General features: G+C 36.3%; 1 non-coding gene across 1 annotated transcript; it reads right to left on the reverse strand.

Annotated features, from left to right (window-relative positions):
- Nucleotides 1–440: 440 nt before the first annotated feature.
- Nucleotides 441–547, reverse strand: LOC145606526 (small nucleolar RNA R71). Its single transcript, XR_014105385.1, has one exon. It is a non-coding gene; the product is annotated as a small nucleolar RNA R71 (small nucleolar RNA).
- Nucleotides 548–7,090: the final 6,543 nt, after the last annotated feature.

Below are 7,090 nucleotides of genomic sequence, written 5' to 3' on the forward strand. Positions count from 1 at the left end.
CCAAGCTTTAGAGAGGGTTTGGAAAAGGAATTGGAAGGAGAAGGATTTCCTAACTGCTTTAAAGATGATGGAGTGAATCCAAAGAGAGAGAATTGGGGAAAGGTCAGATTCTGATAGAGGTAATTGGATATGGGATGTTGGGTCGAACAAAGAAGAAGGAGAGGGGGAAGCCCTAATTCATACAGTTCATCTCCAATGGTTCTTTTGCTGGCTCACCGAATGATTGCGCTGTGACTCATATTGATAGTTTCTTGGAAAAGTTTGACACCATGAAGCTCAATGGTGTCACTGATGATGCTATTAGACTACGCCTTTCAGCTTTTTCACTACGGGATAGAGCAAGGGAGTGGTTACGAGATGAAGGTATAGGTTCTTTTGATACGTGGGACAAGCTTGCCAACGCCTTTCTAGTCAAATTCTTGGGGCAAGAGAAAACCGCAAAATTAAGGAACGAGCTATCTACTTTCCATCAATCCAATGACGATTCCCTATATGAGGCATGGAGAAGATTTAAGCGATTGCAAAGACAATGCCCTCACCATGGTATTCTTGAGTGGATGTTGATCCAAACGTTCTATAATGGTTAGCCCATGAGTTTCACATATACATTGACGTTGCGTCCGAAGGTTCCATCATGACGAAGAACCCAACCGATGCAAAGAATTTGATTGAGAAGATGGCAGCGAATGATAATTACCATCCAAGGGGACGAAATGCTATCAACATAGGTAATAAACATGATGTTGATGCTCTAACCATGTTGACTAGTCCTGTGCAGGCACTAACTCATAAAGTCAATCCACTCCAAGCTGAGTCCTCTTGACCCTCAATGAAACTTATCAGATGTGTGGGTTTCAAGGCCATACTGCGCGGGAGTGTAACCCAATTTTGATGGAATGACAATTGAGCAAGCTAATTCTTTTTATACCACGACCTCCACAAGGCCATTTGATGAAGGGTGGAGAAATCATCAAGGGTTCTCATACAAGAACACTCAAGCTATAGTGAATCCTCCACCACCACCCGCTTTTCAATCAAGGGCACCTTTTAATCATCACCCCATGCACCAACCACCACCTCAATCTTCAAATCTTGAATCCATTATGGAGACTTTTTCTACTTCCTCACAACAACAACAAGAGCTTATATCAAAACAATTTGAGTTATAAGCAAAGCATAATGAATATTTTGAAAACTCGATCCAATTTCTCGTTGCTCAAAATAAGAGGATAGAAACACACCTTTCTCAACTATCACAACAAGTGAGTCATCTATCAACTCTTCAACATCAAGAAAAAGTCCAAACGAAACAATACAGTGCAATTTTCGTGAAGAGAGATGAGTTGACTAAGGGGGGATTAGAGGAGAAAGTGTGCGATTTGGAGTCGAAAACAGAAATGCATGAGAATGAAGGTCCCATTTATGTTTCTCCACAAGCCTATGAGGAACCGATGCCTTTTCCGCAAAGGTTATCAAAAGCCGTGCTCGATAAGCATTTTGGGAAGTATTCTAAGACTCTTAAGAAGGTATATGCTACCATTCCTTTTTCCGATCTTGTAATTCAAATGCCTTATTTGTTAAAGGAATTCTAGATCATGATCATAATGATAAGAAATTAGAAAGTTTGGTAGTAAAGGAGAAATGTCCTGATCTTTTACATGATAGCTTACCACCTAAATTGCATGATTCGGTAGTTTTACTATCTCTTGTATGATAAACGAACCATATTTTGATAGGGTTTTGTGTGATCAAGGTGCTAGTGTTAACTTAGTGCCTTCTTCAATGTATGACAAATTAGGTTTGAAAAAACTTAAACCCTCCCCCATATCTCTTCATAATGGCTGATAGGACTATTAGACTTCCTAAAGGTGTAGTTGAAGATGTATTAGTTGAGATTGGTGAACTTGTTTTTCCTGTTGACTTTGTTGTAGTGGTTATGAAAGAAACGTTAAGATCCCACTCATCTTTGGTCGCCCTTTTCTTGCTACAAGTCAAGCTTTAATAGATGTTCATAAAGGACAAGTGACCATTAGAGCTCAGGATAAACAAGTTGTGTATAAGCTTTTTAATGACCATAAATTTACTTTTGATGGTGGTACTTGTTTGAGAATTGATGCTACTAACCCTTTAGTTGATAAGTGTGTCTCTAATTGAAATCTTGTGAGCAAAAAGGACAATATTCCACCACATGATGGGTTTAGCTACATCAAAGTAAGCTTAGACACAAAGCACATCAACTCTAATTTGAAGGAGCTGTTTCGAGGTGGATATATTAATGAGCAATACCATGGAGTATCTTCTTTGTCTGGTGACCCACGTTGAGCTACTTAAGAGGGGTCGAGCTAAAGACCTTAAACAAGCGCTAAATGGGAGGCAACCCATTCCCTTTTTTGTTTTATTTTCCCTTTATTTTCTTTTTTCTTGTTTTTGTTTTCTTTAGTGTTTCTTGGGGATATGATGTGACATTATTTTGAGGGCGGTCCCAGCTTCGCCCCTAGGTATGATCCCTCCTCTGGCCAGTAGGGCCTTGTTTTCTCTTTCCCTTGCTTGTTCTTATTCGATATATGTTCACATTGAGGACAATGTGAAGTTTAGCTTGGGGGAGGGATTACCTTTTTCTTTGGGTTATTTATCTAGCGTCTTTATACGACTATGCCTCGATGATGATATGTAATATATGTGTGATTTTAAAAATTGAAAAACTTGTTTTTGAAAACCCATTCACTAATTAGCTTGGGATTGAACTTGTTTGTGGCTAGAATAGTCTCCTCACTCGACCAATATGGATAGCTTGTGTACCTACGTGAGACTTTTGAGCCATTTTTGACTGGTACATCTTATTTCATTCATTCTTTTCACGTGTGTTAGATTTTCCTGTATATAATTTGATTCTTGGATTTTCTTTGCGATTATTTGAGACTTATGATGCAATGTGGAAGAGTGATTGAAGTTCTATCTAGATAATTAGAGCCAAAACTTCTTAGGTGCTTGATGCTTATTCCATTTTCTTTTTATTTTACATTAACTCTTAGGATGAACCAATTTGAGCCATGATTCCCCTTCTTTGACGCCTTAAAATTTTATGCCTTAGAGCCTTTTTGTAAGTTTATTTGATGGAGAATCAATGTATTATTGATGCCATGTTGAGTTGTGTTTGCAAAATAAAAGAAAAAGGAAAAAAGGAAGTTAGAAAAAAAGAGCAAAAATGAAAAAATGAAAAAATTTAGAAAAATAAGTTTGTTGATGCTCTAAGTTTCAAAAAGAAAAATAAAAAATTGAAAAAAAGAGAGAAAAAAGATGAGCAAATGAGAAAAATGTGAAAATTTCATGAGAATTCGAGTTGGAAATTCATGAAGTAAAGAAAGGCAATATTTGTCATAGACATCTATGTTGTCTTGTGAAGAAAAGTGAGAAAAAGGCATGCTTATATGTTGTGAGGAGGATATAAGGTTGGTTTGAACCCGACATTTGGCTATGTAGTGGGATTAGGATTTTTTTTATTTTTGAGCAACACAATCCCAAATGACATCGTTTAACCCCATATAACCAAGCCTACCCTTATTTAAAATCTCATGACTTCTGTACTTGCATCATCGCTTTACAAGTGGAGAAAATCTATTAGCAAATCTAAAGAGGACAATTTCATGAAGTCGACGTGCATACTTGCAATTAGGATGAGTGATTTCTTATTCTAACCGTTATAAACACATGAGTGGCTTGTTTGTTTTATTTGCACAACTAAAGTGAGATGCTATTCATATATGACTGAGTTGGTTAGGGGAGATGTGTGGAATGATTGGTTGTCAATTCCGAGTGCTTGAAATTTATGGTGGTTTTATAATAAATGACGTGCATTTCTTGTTTTTCACTTGGTTTTAATTCATTGGCACATATATTCTTGTTGAGGGTCTATCTTACTTTTCTTGTGTTCCATGTTTCAATGCTTGAGGACAAGCATTGGTCTAGTTGGGGGAGTTTGATAAGTCGTATATTATGCGTGTTTTTAGAGTTCATTTAGGTAGTTTTCAATCTTAGATTAATTGTTCATAGCTTATTTTAGCTTGTTTTGGTTTGGTTGTGATCATGTTGTGCTTTTATGGGTAGTTTCGTTGTTTTTGATGAAATTCAGGATTTAACGAAGATTTTTGGAGGTTTTACAAAGTTGCAGATCGTGATCATAGCTTGGAATTCATCTAGAAAGCCAAAGTTTAAAGCTAAATTCATTTAAGGGTGATTTCCAGCCTGACACGCCCATGTCACTCAGAGGCATGGGCTTGTCAATGTGTTTTGAGAAGTCAGAAAGTTTGGAAGTTGAAGTTCATCTAAGGCACGCCCATGTTCATCTATGGCCCGCCCATGTCGAGTCGAGTGTTTCGAGCTAGCTGCTATATATATTCTAAGGGAAGCATGCCCGTGTTGAATGCGGGCATGGCCATGCCTCATTGAGTGAGGTTGACCCAGCAAGACACGCCCATGCCAATTTGAGACACGCCCATGTCTTTACGAGTGTCGTAGCTGCTGTGAGTGCCATTCCAGCGAGACACGCCCATGTCAGAATTTGACATGCCCATGCCTGGACGAATTTTGTCGGTTTTAATCCGATTTCTTTCCTTAATTAATCCTATCTTTTAGCCTTCTTATAAATACTCTTGAGGATTATATTTTCGCAATCTATCATCTTAGAACCCTAGTTTTCTCTCTAGACTTTATTTTTATTGTAATTCAAGATTATGCCCTCAAGTATCTTCATTTATCTCTCATAATTCAAGATTTGGTATTTTCTTATTCTCTTTAATTCCTTTTATTATTAATTATGCTTTCTTTAATTCTTGTTATTGTTTTCATTAATATGTGTGAGTAGTTTCCTTATTCCAAGATCTAGTGGAACCCGAATATGATTAATGCATGATTTAATTCTTTAAATTCTCTAATGATAATTGCAATTGATATGCTTAATTGATTGTGGTAATGCCAATACTAGATTTGGGATAATTAGTATTGTTATAAATCCATTGTTTTAGTCACAACAGGAGCTGGGTTTTGACGGATTTGAACAAATCAGTTAAGAATTTGAAGTTCATCACGGGAATAGTTGAATGGATGATTAGGAAGTTAGAGTAATGTGCTCAAAGTCTTTAATTTAGATGATTCCATGGAAGTAGGCTTGATTGTGATTAGGGAAGCCATTGATAACTCGGGAGAGACCATTGGTACTATATAGGGATTACTTTTCCTCATTAATCATTTGAATTATATGTTAGGGGTAGAACGACTATTGCATTAATTGTATTCGTGGTGATGCTTGATCTTGGATGTTTTTAGCATTAGTTTATCATATTACTTAGATTTAATCATTTTAATTAGTTCTTTAGTTATTAATTCTTACTTATTTATTTGGCTACTTGCTTAGTAGTTACTTGAGTATAATTAATTAGTTGAACCATAGTCTCTTGGGATCTGCCCTTACTTGCCCGTCTACATAGTAGTGGTCTTGTTAGGTTATTTTTGTTAGGTACGTGACACGCCTATCAATATTGTTGAACTAGTCATAATTTCTAATTAATGAAATATTTTTTGTAAATTTTTCTTTTCCTAATTTCTGATTAAAGATATTAAATGTCAAAGTTACACCTCGGTAAATGTTCAAACTCAAGTAATGCATTTTTGTTTTAACAAAAAAGAGGGTGTTAACCAGATGAACTTCCACAAGAGGAGGGGGGGGTGAATTGTAGACGGGACTTTAGAAAAATTAAAGTGGAGTTTTAAACGAAAGGTATAAGGAACACAAAAATGCAAGAGAGGATTTTTATGTGGATACTTCTTGGGCGCAATCAAGAAGAAAAGCCACGACCTACTAGGGATTTTACTATACACTTTTCGCTATAGGGTAACTGCTCTGTTACATCCTATTTGGACCTCTACTTGAGTTTCTTAATAAACTCAAGTTCCCATAGTTGTTCCCTCAAACAACCATCCTCACAAGCTTCGATTGTAAAGCACTCTCTTACACGCATAGGCTCAGCTCAAAGCATAACTACAACAAGAGTTCACTCAACCCTTTTAGTGTGTAGAAAAACTTAAGCAATAGGAACTCAAACTCAAAAAAGAAAGCTCAAAGATATTTTAAGAATGTTTTTCAAGTTAAGTCTAGTGAGTCATTCAAAGTTTACAGCTCTCTATTTACAGTGAACCCATAAACTCTAAACGACTTCCCACTCACTCTACAACAGTTATGTTCCCATGATTTAAGGTCATGAGCCCATAACTGATTATTGAGGTAACATGGGAATGTGATGACCAAGTGACAGAAATATCTCTATTTTTTTTTTTGAAACCAAGATAAGTGCTCATATTATTAAATAAGGTCCAATTGCGCCAAAGTTAAGATACGTTGGAGAAAGGAACAAAAACGTACAACCTCCACATTGTCACCGGTGTCACCTCGAGCTACTAGATGAGCCACCATATTAATCTTACGATTTACATGAGCAAAAGAACAAACATAAAAGTACCTAGAGTAACTTACACGACAACACCCTTTGTAGAAGAAACTACCTCCTCTATTTCATCTTTGTCAATAACATAAACAGGGGCTACACTTTTAGAATCACAGAATGAACAAGGGCTACGCGATTATCGAACTCTTTCTTTTTCCTTTCAAAATTACCCTATTTTCTTTTACTACAACTCTCCCTTTCTTTTCAATTTTTTCTTCATCCTCCTCTTCAACTCCATCAACATCTTTACCCTCTCTTTTAATTTGTTTGTCTTCATTCTCACTTGACATCTCACAAAACAAGTTTTTCCCCTACCACTTCTAAGTTTATTCCATGAAGCATTTTAGCTTGTAGACGATTTTTAGGTTGTAAGGGAATCGATGTTTCTACATCAAACTCGAAACCAATATTTTGAATTAGAAAGGTTAATAATGATCTATATGGAATTCATAGGGTTGTGATAAAATGATCAAGATGTTGGATCATTAAAGCTGGAAAGTTGATTGGAATTTTTTATTGGCTAGGCAAATATATAATTGTAGAATCAAGGAGGTTTGCTACTTTTCTCTTATGGGGTCGGGGTAAGGTATCTC

This window comes from Chenopodium album, chromosome 22 (genome assembly GCF_948465745.1).
Source record: "Chenopodium album chromosome 22, dcCheAlbu1.1, whole genome shotgun sequence".
Taxonomy (NCBI): Eukaryota; Viridiplantae; Streptophyta; class Magnoliopsida; order Caryophyllales; family Amaranthaceae; genus Chenopodium; species Chenopodium album.